Raw genomic sequence first — 14,856 nt, forward strand, 5'->3', positions numbered from 1 at the left:
AGGAGATGATAAAATTCCGCAGGAACATACGTTGAGTAATCCATCCCAGAAGCTTTACACACAATAATGATTTACTATCATGCTTTCAGGCTTCCCAGGCACACAGTCCTCTACCCATAGAATAGCACTGTGGCATGCTGCCAGGGCTCTGGTGTGACAATATACAAGGCCAACAGAAAGGCTCCGAAATCTTTTTTCTGCTTTTATTTTTTCTTGTGAGAGGAACCTCCCTGATCTGTGGCAGCCATTCTCTTCCTAGCAGAACAAAATCCAGTTCCTTTCTTCCAGATCTAGACAGCCAGCTTAAATGTACAGCTCTTTGCTCCAGAGAATGCCTTACCTGCAGCTTTTCTCTGGGCAACAGAGCAGTAGAGGGGAGAGTGGGAGGGACATGGCTGAAGCCTAACAGAATCACTTCTGGCTCTCTGCAGATAAATAAACACATGCTTTCAAATTTTTACAGTAAAATTTACTGTAGCTGCAAACACGTTTGCTGGTAAAAGGAAGCATTGTCTTCCTCCGCTTGAAATCAATAATTAACATTGCATTTTCTCTGATGTTCCTGTAATAAACACAAATAATCCTACATACACAAGCAACAATGAACTGTCAATCACAGCCCGTCTCCACTTCTTCTAGAAATGGACAAGGCCAAAATATGGGACAAGAGCCAGGAAGAAAAATAATAATGCAGGAAGCTTTAATGCTTACTGTAACCACAGGCTGAAGCATCAGCATTTCAGATATCAATAATTTACAGGAATAGATAATGATGAGAGCTTCTCATATGCCCCACAAAGGAAATAAATTGACTTAGGTAACTGGAGATACACTGCAGTGAGTTCTGAAATACAAAATTCTGTAAATTTGGGTCTAGAATTATTTCTAATGCTTTTAAAGGATGTGAGGTTTGGGCTCAGGTCTGTTGATGCAAGGGAGAGCCTTGCCATTTATTTCAAGAGTTTTTTGATGAGGCCCTTCATGGCATTTCTCAAGAGGCTTAAAGTATTATGCCAAATCATCAGCTTAGTCTTCTCAGAGGAAATGCTTCACTTTGTCCATTCACAACAATTTAGACACCTCTGGGATGTCAGGCAGCAAACATTAAAACCCAAGCGAGACATTATTGTCCCACTGAAATAAATTGGCCTTTCATCATTGGTTCAGATGAGACTAATTTTTTATGGTGACAAGATACAAACACAGAAAGAAAAGAAAGAGGATCTGCAAGTGATTTAAGCAAAGTCTATACCTACTCTCCCTAAGTGAAAAAGTAAAACCTACTTTAAAAATAAGAAATTTTAGCATTGAGACAGAAGTACAGCAGCAGAAAGCTAATGTAATTGCCTTTTTCCACAATGGCAATGTATTTTTAAATATCTTCAATTCTTTTCCTTTTAAATAAAATACAATGAAATAATAGAACAAGGACAAAATGCTATCAAATTCTAACGAAACCAGCTACTTTAATCCACAGGTGACAGAACCAATACTACCTTCATACTTTATTGAAACGTGTTATAGATGAGCTCAATTTCCTTATTCCCTCTGCTTCAGGACAGTATGACTAAGAAGTAACAGCACGCTACAGAGTGCACTGGTATTGTGCAAAGGAAAATCATTAGAACATGAAAGAAGGTGAATGAACAAGAATCTATATAATGTCTTTCTTTTCCATGTTTGACATACACAGCACTTTTTTGTTAAATATCTATGTTCTTACCACTTGGAATCAAACTTGCATCTAACTCCCAGGTCATTTTCTATTGACTTCCATGGCACCCTGTTCAGTCTCCCAGTATTGCCTACCTTATGCATTCAAATGAAAATCACAAATCAGTTGTGAGATTGTATGTTAAATTATGAAAATCTAAATCAAATGAGATGCTGGTTTGTAATATATATTTACCTTCAGTTTTGATGACTTCTGAATGTTAGTTTTCAAAATCTGTCTGCAGTTGTGACAGCTAGAAGATCTTTTGGAATTGAAACAGACATTTGCATGCACTCATATAGCTATTGGTGCTTTATGAAACATAAGCAACATCATGAAGCATAATACATCTTAAATATAAACACAGTGCTTGTTGTGAGAGAAATCCTATCTAAACAAAGACATACTGCCTGTTTGGGAGTTTTGAGTTGGATCTTAGGATTTTTCTGTCTAAAATTAATATTTCTTCTGGTTTGTATTTAAGACTTGGTTTATTGACAAACAGGTATTTACCAGTAAAAGAGTGGAGAAAACCTTAAGGATGCAGGGTAGACTTTTTGACATTGCATGCATTTCAGTAATTTTTATTTCTGGTCTGCATCCATTGTCCCCATGACACTGCTGCAGGTACATGATGGAAATGGACAAGGGGAAATGAAAGCCTGAGTAAAGTCTTTTCCCATCACAGCTCCTGTGGTATGAAGAGGACAGATCACTTATATCCATGAGATGCTGCAGGCCTAATCTGGGGTGCATGAAGGAGAAGCTGTGGGCCCAGACACACATTACTTTGGAGCTGACTGCCTATACACCTCAGCTTGCCTGAAGATAGCTCCTACCTGGCCAGGTTTCTGGGCCATAAGGATCTCACTGGTAGGGAATGTGTCTCCCAGGCCCTATTTGGGCTTTTTTTTTTTTTTTTTAAGTTTCAAGAATGGTCTCACTGACCAGCAACACATCTGACCCTTTGGCCTGACTTAAACTGTGGACTTCAAATGCCCCTGTTACACACAGAGGACACGTACCCCACAGCTGATGCTATTTGCATGGGAAGCTGGAATGGAGAGTGCTGCACTCCTGACCACTTTGTAGACCACTCCCTTCAAGTGGTATAGAAGTAGTTTTCATTTTTTGGGGGGTCCTGCAGGGATTCAGGCTAAATTACTGCAATCTACCATTTCTGCTACGTTTTCAAAAGTTCTCAGTGCCTACAGTCAAGTCAGGTGCTTAAAAGAAACCAGCTGCAAACTGGCCACTTGAATGATTTCTAAAAGCAGTTATACTGGGTGTCAAAAGCGTTTGAAAATCTGGAAAAGAGAAGGGCAGGCTACACAGCTCAACAGAGACAAGATGTGCATCCTCAAGGCTAGCCAACATCCTCCTAACTCCCTGCTTGTTCCCATCCCCAGTGGTAGTCTGCCACTGCAGTTGAAAGCAGTGAAATCTAAGCACCTGTGAAAGAGCGACTCTCTCTTAGGTGTTCAGATAAGCTCTGAAATACTTTGAAAATCTGGCTCTAATGAAGAATAAAAGTCCTTTGAAAATCTAATGTGAAAGAAGTAGAGAATGCTCTCTGTCTCCCAGCCTAGCCATGGAAGAAGTCAAGAAAAAATGGGGTGGGAAACAGAGCTTTCACCCAGCCATTTATTTTCAATCACAAAAGCATCCTCTAACAAATCATCAACTTAATTCAAATGTGCTGAGCTTATATTTCACTTAATTTCCTTTCTAAGTAGTTACAGGTAACATAACAATACGGACTTTATTTTAACTCCACAGGGATGTTGTCAAGGCAGTGCATTACAACATATGAAGTTAAAAGAGCCACGTTTCCAAATTTATATTATTATGTAATTTAGTTCCCAGTGCCATAAATTTCCAGTGGCAAGTTTAGCATTTTGAGCAATTCATCTGGAAAAGTGACAGTATATTTATTTCTACTTTATTTCTCCTCTGAGTTCACATAATAGAAGTAACTGAAAAGCTGTAGAGGACCCGTAATGCAATAAATACAGCACTGCATAAGGTATTTGGAAGCCTGTGACAAGGCAAAACAATAAATGTAGTTTGCAATAAATCTCAGTTTTGGTATAGTACCTGTTGACCAATGCCATTTTCTTTGCTTGAATATTGTGCAAATGAATTTTGGGGCAGATTTACTGGGGAAGGAAGAGAAGTGAGAAAGGTTTTTTAGTCCCAACCATTAATCTTAGTGGTGTAATGACCTTTTTCTTTTTCAGATAACTCAGGGTAAGCCCAAAGCTTCTTTACCAGCTACAGCCCCAGTTACGTTGGGGGTATATGTGACTCTGGCATGCCCTGTGCATCATAGACACACACTTTACAGGCACATTACTCAGTGGCAGTTCTTGTTTGGGATGAATGCAGGTGGGACATGTCTGTATACATTCGGTACTTTTTGCTGATTGATAGAAATTGGCCCTTCAGTAATTTGTTTTTAAGAAGCTCCAGCTTCACAGAGTTGACATTATGGTACCCATAATATTTTCATAATCTGTGAAGGCTAATAAGAGTTATAATGCAGTAAGCACTCCTGCCTTTTCATGAAGTGCTTGATAGAATTGGACCTTCTCTAGAGGTAGGATATGATTAATATAACCTCACCCCCAGACCTAAGAATACTTTGATTATCTGCCCAGATAATTAAAGCTGTTTACTTGTGCCATGAAAGGCCAATTTAAACAGACTGTGAACCTTAGCCTAGGGAGCATTCAAGATCTCTGCAGCTTGTTATTGGCAAAGGATGAATTTTAATACTAACATAATTATTTCATCATTATGAACATACTGAGGTAAGTACAGATGCCTCCTAAAATCAGGATTATGATCTAAGTATGCTGAAGATACACAGAAAGCTGTCAGCTATTTCATGAGCTTGCCTCAAGGCTAGAAATAAATCATTCTTTAAGAAAATGTGCAACACTAACTATAACCTTTAAACAGCTAAAGGAATGATGCTAGCAAAAATAAATATGCACAACTTAGCTGAGTGACACTGTCATTAGGGGCATCCAAACACATTTTAAGCCATATGATTTATTTCCCCGCAGTTTCTGATATCACAGCTTTGGTTTTTAATATTACATTCATCAATATTCTCCTAGGCCTCATGGGAGAATGAATTATCAGAGGCAGGGATGATAGCCAAGTGTAAAACGGGGTGTAAAATTTTGCACAGGGCTGGCAAAAAGAGAAGAGAATGTGTAATAGGGATGTATCTATGTGGAGAGATTACACTTTCATCAGGTATGATGGAAATTTAGCTTTCATTACTTCTATTTCTTCAATCCTTTTTGTGGGCACTCATACTCCAGAATAGGTGAGGACTTTTTGCTTATGGGATTAACCAGAAGAGTTGCTGGGGACTGAGGAGAAGCGATAGCAGCAGCCTCTGCTCTTAGATGGGTGTTAAGAGCTGCACAGATGACCTGTATTAACAAACTGAATGGGCACTCTCGATCTTCCTCAGTGCAATTAACAAGGTTAGACAAAGTCACCAGTAAGCGACCTCTCCTTTCTTCCCTTGGGTCACAGGTTCAAGGTTTTCTGCTTATGGACAGAACTAGCAATTATTTTAAAATAAGTAAATAAATAAATAAAAATGGATGTGAGATTGGGGAGAAGTCTGAAAAGTCTCTCTGCACAATGAAGCCTCTGTATATTTCTCGTGCCTTTTCAGGAGTCTTAGTTTTCACTGGTAGTGCAGGTGAAGAGATTTAGTTTATATTTTTCCTTCTGCTTTGCATTTTGTTGTAAAGCTAGCTGATACAGACCGATATTAAGCTGATTTTATTTTAAAGGCAATAAAAGGAGTGGAGAGAATCTAGATGAGCAGTCCATTTGCAGTTCCAGTAGGACCTCTCATTTTTCTCATCTAATTGTTGGCATAACCTTCAAAATGGGTTGTCACTACTGCCTAGTGGCAGGGCAAGGTCTTCTGTGAAATAATATACTCCCGTGGAGGGTAATTACATAAATAAAGAAAAAGAAAAAAGAAACAGTGCTCGATTAATGAGATATAAAATAGTGGAAAGGTGGCAAAAATACATTTGAAGGGGAATGTGTGAATTCTTGTGGGGCCTATTTGTTCTGGCTTACACATTCTCTGATATTTTAGCAGGTTATATTACACCTCCATTATTATAATAGCAAATTCCACCAGAGTATCACACAAATTTATTATTTTTCAAATAAAAATAAGAACTTTTCAGAAAAATAATTTTAAAATGTTATTTGATTTGGGATACTAATTTTGGTCTTTGGAAAAACTCTGAATGAACTTGCTGAGGAAGTATGTTGCCCCTCTTACCATGCCTGCCACTGTTGTGTTCAGCTGGGTAAAGGTTTGATGGAGCATAGTGGGCTACATTTCCTGTATTCAGTAGGAAACAAAACAGCAGGGAAAGAAACAAAACAAAAGCCTGAGCTGCTAAGAAAATCAAGAAATCTCTGTTAAATGAGTCAGCAAGGTCTAGGTCTTTGCTTTTCACACAGTCAGGTGCAGAAGTCACAAGAAATCCTTTTAAAGAATTACATTTTTAGGTAGAAGCATGAAAATAAAAAATAGGGTTTTAACACCATTTGATCTCTTCTGCAACATACTCTAATGCTTTGCTAGGAAGCATTGACATGCCAGGATGCAGGTCCCTTTGATTTTAAAGTAAATAGGAAATGATAAGAACAACAAAAACATCCCTAACCTCTAATTGTAAAATCGACTTTTCTTTTTGTTCAGTTTAGGTAACATAAAATTAAAAATCAGGGTGAACTTCTGCTACATGAAATGTATTAATTAGAGTAAGCTAAGGAGGTATCTGTCCTCAGAAGACCATATGGCTTAGAAGTAAGTAATTCCACATCACTGGTTTGCTGGCAATAATGGAGTGAGGCGGAAGAATGAATTAATTTTAAATCACATCCATAAGGGAATGGATTGTTCAGAATGTTCTTTGTGCCACACAATGACTGTAATTTTAAACTGCTAATACCTTACAATGAAACCCATAAATGGGTTATTTCTTGCCTTTCATGGGGCCAAATTCTACTCTTTTGATGTTCTCATGTAGCTTTTATAAAGATCAGTGGAAGCCGAGCCAACTTTTGCAAGCGTAGGATTTGCTGGAAGTCTGTTTGCACACAGTCAGATGAAACTGGGCTGCCCAGATCAGCTGTTCCTCCCCATATACCATGAGATGCATGCAGCACTGGGCACTGAAAAGAGGGAACTCTCACCTAACCTACTACCTCTTCCCATTATTGAGTAGTCTTTGGGGTCAGGGCTTTGCTTTCACTTTGATTTTTGCAATCCTGATTAGCTCAGTAGATCTCTCTTTATCACAGGTTGCCTGTGCTGGGGCAATGTGCCTGATGAGCACTTTCCTGAAGAAAGAGAAAGAGGGGGATGTGTCTTTGAAGCACAGGACATATCTGATGAAGCTGAAAATACAGTGATTGTTGTTGCTGTTACATGCTATACATTGTACAGCCAGCCTGGAGGCCTTGATCTATGGGATCAATAGGAGACTAACATACCCCTTGTGTCAGGAGCTATGTTCACCAGCCACATCTACCACATTGGCTGATACTGGCTGATTTATATACAGGAGCAAGGCTGAGAGGACTTAATTAAATACAACTGGATTACAGTAACCGTAACTTTGAAAGAGTGAAACTTAAGTGATGGTACTGCATGACTTTCTTGTTTCAAGTCTCCTTGAACATAAAGGCACTCTGGCACTACACCAAGGGCAGCTGTACAGAGGGTGTGACCGGAGATGCACACGAGGTGAACCTGCCCTGAGACAGGGACTCTGCATAACCATCTTCCTTAGCCAGGTACAGTCCACGCTTGGGGCTAAATTTGGGCCCAAATGTGCAAAGTCTCACGGGTGTCACTAGTGGGCAGGCCTGTGTAGTCTACAAAAAGGTCTTCAAAACGATGTAAAAACCACCTATGGAAATAACTGAAACATTACACATCCTGCTGAAGTTGCCAGCTCACCTTGAAGACACCTGAAGCCAAAAGGTGCTCAACTTTTTTTGGTAAAGGTCCCACAAGTCCACTGATGATGCACAGAGTGGCTCTAGTCTACAAACCAGGTGCCGCCTTGCTCATCCTTCCTGATCAGCCAGGCAACATACAAAACGAAAGGGGAAATGAGGCAGGCCTCCGCTTTAAGAAAACAGCTCTACAGGTAGAAAATCTGGATATGAGACCTGAGTTAAACCCAGTCCTCTTAAATACAGTCCTCTTTTCACGGTGAACTGAGTTTGCCTCTGGGCAACTGCTAGCCATTGTACCGAAGGCAGCCAACCAGAGAGCATTATTTGCCTTTCCTGTTGGGACATTTCCCTTTGTTGTGACATACTTAAAATATTTAGATCACAACAAAAGTTGTTTTAACTCTAAGTTACACTGTTTCACTCAATATTAAACTAAATAAAGCATTTCCTGGTGCAGGGAGTGGCACTCAGGTTTCCCTCATCCACACTACGAAATGACAGAACCAAGCCTGAGCCCTGTTAATAAGATGAATATTTAATTTTTCCATGCCGAGCAGAGGAGCTCCAATGAAAAGAAATGAGAGGAAACCACCTACTGTCAGAGGACACAGCAATTCCTTTTGTACCACTGCAGGAAAAGCTTTCAGAGGGAGGTACTCTGGTTAAACTCTGCTAATGAATCAGTTGTGCTTCCGTGCAGGTGTGGCCTTGAAATCTCTTCTCTGTTTTATAAAAGATAAATGCATGATCAGGATTATTAACTGTATTAATGTACAGAAGCGGACAGAGAAAAGACAGTATGATCTAGAAGGGGTCCATAGGAAACTGGAAAGAATTATACTGATGTTTTCCCACATCATTAATTTTCGTGTTCAGGTGCATTCTCCTCTGAAGGCATTCATCAGCAATCATATACCATGCAGATGTGCTTCTTTTTTCTCATATAGAATCAGAAAATATGCACCTGCACATTTCTCTTTTTTTCTGTATTGTTTTCCATTAAGTACATTTGTAAAGGAGTAGAATTGACTAGAAAAGCTCTGTGTTGCTGTTAGTTCAGAGATAAGCATCCTACTCAATTTCTTGCTGTAGCTAGCAGTGTCAAAATGATGGAAAGAGGCAGAAAAACATGGTAGTAGAAATAGAAGTTTGATGGGGGGTGGAAACAGAACAGAAAAAAATAGAAAGGATGAGGCTAAAAAACTCTTCAATAATCTTTGCGTTTATATAAGCTGTTCAGAAAACTTTGTCCTAGTTGGAATATATCCAATGAAGTCTAATCAGCCCCAGAAATTCTTTTAATAGTCCAGAACAAGAGCTAGGCCATCAGAAAGAAGATCAGCACAAAGTCTTGGGGTCCTCACTGAGACTGAAACATCAGCTCATGTCCCACAAGCTGGAGAACCTAAACTGTGTTGCAGGGCTGCTCAAAAAATGAGCAATGCTTACCCCCTTGCAAGCAGCAAGCTCCATGGAGGATTTTAAACAATCAGCTCTTCAGAAAGGGATCATCAACACATCTATGGCATAGCCTGGTTGCAGGGAGAATGGGTGCTGGGATGGGCAAATGAGAGCTTGGGTGGACTGGAAGCACTTGCCCAAGCCCAGGGGACACCCAGATCACAGGCAGCACTTGCCTCTTGCTGTAGCAGGGTGCCATCCTTTCTCCATTTTCTGCCTTTTGGGATCCCATGAAAAGCCAGTGACAGACAAGACAGCCAGGTTTGAAACAGGTTTCTGTTCTTTTAGTTGGTGCAAACTGCCAGCGAAGGAGTCAGCCTGTTTGTCCTCTCACATCAGCTTCTGTGTTTCTCACTCACATCTCTCTGCTTCACTTACTTCTTGAAGTTTTCCTCATAAATGTAAAAAAAGATTCGTCTTAGTTATTGATCAGCTCCAACCTGGTTCCACCAACAGCAAGCACTTCAGTTGCCAATTATCTTTTTCAAGAAATTGCCTCAGTCATACCAAAATATATGAGCAAAACAAGAATGACATGGTCTTAGTCAGTTCTCTTTGCTCACAGTGAGATGACTACACGGCCCTTTTTTGTTCTCTTCTTTTCCCCAAAATCATTTAGGCACAGGAAGGTACTCCACAGAGAAGTGAGGAGAAAAATGAGTCATGAAGGGACTAGCATGGGCAGAGGTAATGGCCTTAATTCTCATTTTCCCTGAGGCTGCTGTATGTTCTGCTGCATGTGTGAATGGACCTCAGAGTGTACCTTACAAAATTAAATCTGCTAGTACCTCACCAGCACCAGTAGGATGCTGTCGGTGGGCAATAGTGTGAATTGAAACAGACGGTCAGCCTCTCAGCTGGGACTTGCACTGTGTTTCCTTTTGCTGGGTACAGGTAGTATCCTAATGGAAGAAAAAATTAACAGGATCAAATCACACACAGGGTCACAGAATAGCTGAGGTTGGCAGGGACCTCTGGGGGGTCATGTGGTCCAACCCCCCTGCTCAAGCAGGGACACCTAGAGCAGGTTGCCCAGGACCATGTCCAGGTGGCTTTTTCAATCTCTTGTGTTGTAAAAATAATTAGTTGTCATCCCAGGAAAGGGTAACTTCAAAACATTTACATTTGGTCCAGCTTAAACCCTTGTAGCAGAAAAGAGAAAGAAGCCCAAGGAGCTTCTTTTGAGTCTGATGGACGCAAAATGGCAGTAAATAGACACCCTTGGCTAAAAAGATGTCAATGAATAAATAAAAATATACATATATAAAAGTGAAATTCATTAAAATAAAAAAAAAAAAAGTATGAACTGAGCAGCACATGGAGTAACACAGAAACCCCCAGGAAGGAGACCAAAATATCTCAAGTCTGGCCTTTGGAGGAGAACCCTAGATCCTCCACCAGCGCTTATCTGACAGAAAAACTGCCAACCATAGTTGGCATCAAATGTTCAGTACTTCGTCTTGCCATGCACTGCAAACACACTCTCCCCAGGCAGCAGTTGCAATAGGTATCGTATCAACGTAGCAGCTGGCATTAACGAGCTTGTTTTTGTTCCCAGGGACACCTATTCAGCTGTTGTTATTTTGTCCTGCTTTAGTTTTATGTAAGAAAGTGCAGAAAAGTTCAAATCTTCTGAAATCATAGAATCATGGAATCACCTATGTTGGAAAAGATCTTTGAGATCACCAAGTCCTGTACTAGTTAGTGGTGGAGTGGCATAATGGTAAATAAATGTGGTTGGGCAGCCTTGATTCCATTCCAGACCCAGGCCTTGACATTTTGGGACCTTATATGAGTCATTTTTATCACTTCGTGCATTTTCTACCTGTACCCTTCTACCTTTGCTTTGGCTGCTGCGATAGTCCTCTTTCCGAATGGGTCTGCATCTCAGGATTATTGTTAATACAATACTGAAAATAACAAACAGGAGTAATAAATGGCATATCTCAAAAAGTGGCATAGCACCAGAGAAGCAGCTCTTCTAAAATAAGGGTGTCCCTGTGCACTTTTACCAGGGAGCAGTATGCATGCACCAAGATGGATGTTCTCCCCCCTCTTTGCTGCATCCCGTGGGAAAGGCCTAGCAACCTGTGTGGCTCTCTGGCCACTCTGCAGCACTCACCAGCCCGTTTAACAGCTCCGTGTTCAATGTTCTAGGAGAGGTAAACACTTCTAAGGTAAAGTGCAGCTCTCATGTGGGTCCCTGCCAGCTGATGAACATCCCTTGTTACTGCAGGTAACGCAGCTGCTCCATGGCATCGCTGATCTCTACGTGGTACTGGGAATGCTGACACAAATCCAAAAGAAATGTTTAAAAGGCAGCCACAAAGATACAGGAGAGGAAAAGATAAGGCCTGGGAGTTAAGTTAGAAGCAATCAAGCTTCCAGCCTCATTGCTTACTGTAGAAAATATGGACTGTAATTGGAAAAGTTTTAAGCAACATCTCACAGCTATTTGTGCAACTGAGAGGCCTGATAAACACAAATGAGCCTTGCTTCTTGCAGTTGCAGAGTCATTATTGATAGTTTTAATGCATTGCACAGATAGAATAAGAAGAAAAATGATAACGACAGCTTTTTTTTGTCTTTTCTTTTCTTTTAATGAATGTAGAGAACTTTTTATTTTGAGGGAAATACAATGCTGAAATGTTTTTTCATATTTCAGGTTTACATTTTCTTGTACAGTAGCTTCTATTTTTTCCCATTGTTAGACATCTGAAAGGTTCTGATTTCATATTTAAGTTAAATGTTTTATTCACAGATCTCTTCCAAATTGTAAATGTTAATCATTCATGGAGACAGATGTGATTAATCCTTATACAATAGACTCACGTATCTATTTTTAATATTCCTATAGTTTTATTCATTTAACAGTAAATTTAACAAACATCTATATTGCATAAAAAGTTTGTAGTTGTTGCTTTTTGCTTGCTTCTTTGTTTGTTTGTTTTTAAATCCTCTATTAACAACCAAGTCTATAAAGCTAGCTAAAGTCTGTACTATATCTGTTTGGTCTCAAAAAATTCAATATACTGCAGTAAGCAAGAAAGATTAAGTGACTTGGGTTCAGCAGTTTAAAAATATTTTCCAAGTCTTCCTTGTGAGAGGCTCGAAATTGTTCATGTGACTTTCTCCCATAGAATTATGATTACAGAAAGCAAGCAATTACTCTTTCACACTCAGTCCAGAAAATAAAACTTATATTGAAAGAAAAGCGCTGAATTGGTACAGTTCAGCATTCTGGCAATAAGTGATGCCACATTAGCATCATTTTATCAGTTTTGCCATTTTACAGATGGGAAATCCTAACACAGGAGAGATTAAGGTAAAAATATCCACTAATTCTGTATGTTCTGTTTGAAATACCTTGGACCTACTTTTTAAAAGGATTTACCATATAAAAGAGCTAATGTAGCAAAGGACAGTTTCCATGGATTTCAACTGCATTCAAAAGTTATCACTATTTCTGTAAATGAGACCCTGAGGTATCAAATCAGATATCCAGAAAATGAAGAAAACACTGTAAAAAGACCACCTGCAAAATAGCTGCTTTATATGATTTTATTTTTGCAATAACTTTTTGTGCATTTTCTTTCTTCAATGAATAATTTCATTAACTGTACCAAATCCTGCATGTCTCCAGATTCTGTGGCTGGCACCCTACAGAAAAGAATCCTACAGAAAAATTCATAAAAAGTTGCACACCACCAGGAAGCTGAAAACTGAACCTAAAATTTGTCAGCACTTTCCTACTTATTTATTTATTTATTTATTTATTTATTGGGGGGGATGTATTGGTTTGAGTGTTTTGACTTTTAAATAATGTAACATTTTAAACAATGTAACATAATGTAGCAAAATGTTACACTATCATAATCTCAAAATAATACACTTTTATGTCTAATTCAAAATGTACTTTAGATGTATTTTGTTTTATAGTGTTAAAATGCATAAATGTCAAAATTATATCCAACATTTCGAATATTTTGAGTGTCAAAACTGTCCCTGAACTCCACTTTTTTATATAATTTAGTCTCAAAATTCTGTGTTGTTGTGTTTTCTGTTTGTTTGTTTGTTTGTTTTCTCAATTCCTTGCTTCTCGCTGTCTTTTCAGAACATTCCCTCCATCCTCAATAATGAAATTTTAGAATTTCCTACAAACTGGAAAACCTAGTTCTTTCAAATATCTCAAGGAAGTTTAACAGACACGTATGTGGTCTGCTTTTAAAGCTGGGCAAATTGGGCTCTTGTTTGCAGCTTCTTTGCTCATCATTTTCCACTGTTTGTCGCTGCATTCTGAGACATCACTATATTTATGTCCCAGCCTCCTTGTGGATCCCTTCCAACCTGGGATATTCTGTGATTCTATAAGGACATTCTACGTCCAGCTCTGTTGATCCTTATTTCCATTCTTTGTTCCCATCCCACTCATGACATTTTTATTTTTATTTTATTTTATTTTATTTTATTTTATTTTATTTTATTTTATTTTATTTTATTTTATTTTATTTTATTTTATTTTATTTTATTTTATTTTATTTTATTTTATTTTATTTTATTTTATTTTATTCCTTGCCAGCCTCTTCCCCTCTTTATATTTCAAAAGGAGATCCTTGACAAACTCTCTTTTTCTCCCTTGCTTTCAGATGCAGCAGTTTTTTCTTCTAAGGTTGAGCACAACGACATGGAGAACTCCGAAACAATCTCATTACTTGTAATCCAGTTGCCCAAATGAAGAAGAGATGCTGCTGTTTACAGCTACACTTGCCAGCAAACATTGTACAAAATCACACCGGTGATATCTTGTGCTTGCCATAGACAAGAAGTTTGGGGAGTTTTACCTGTTTACAGTGACCATGTTTAAATGCCTTTTTTAAACAGCTTATTCCTTTTTCAACTATGACAAGATGTACCTCCCTGTCATAACAGTCATTACCTATGAAACTTCTTGACCTTGCTTCAGGTAATGAGGAAAATAAAATAGAAATTACTGATGCTTAAAGAAAAAGACTGTCAAGTGTCATTTTGTTTTTCAACTTATGTGAAACAACCTACAATTCTCAGGCATCATTCTTCAAAACACCTGGAACATATGGAAAATAAATTAAAAAAAAAAAAGTACAAAAACAGCCAGAAGCAGATACTTTATCAGCACAAAAATTTTAAACATGAGCAGTTAAAAACTTGACAAAGTTATAAGCAACCATGGGGAATTTCAAGGGCAACTTTTACCAATTTTAATAATAGCTAGCACTATTCGCTCCACTGATAATAAAATACAAAGTGAAATAACCCATCAGTCACACAATTTGTTAGTAGCAGAGTTAGCAGATATTAGTCTCCTTCCAGTCAAATCCTTCCTGCCCAATATTAACCCTATAGGCTAGGAAAAACAAAACAAAAAACAGCTAACATGCTTTGGGATTGAATTAGAGGCTTCTAGCATCTAAAGTTACCTTACCCTTATTTGCTCAAATCACACAAGTGTATGCTCAAATTTCCACTGGTAATACAAACCTTGCTTGAACTTGGGCTGACCTGTACAGAGCCAGGCATTTGTGTTACAATTTATGAAGAAAATTGAGATAAACCACCCATGAAGATGAAGGAGCTAGCTATAGCAACACTGTCACTGAGCAGTACATACACCTAAATAA

The sequence above is a fragment of the Anas acuta genome, chromosome 2 (genome assembly GCF_963932015.1).
Source record: "Anas acuta chromosome 2, bAnaAcu1.1, whole genome shotgun sequence".
In the NCBI taxonomy this organism is placed as follows: Eukaryota; Metazoa; Chordata; class Aves; order Anseriformes; family Anatidae; genus Anas; species Anas acuta.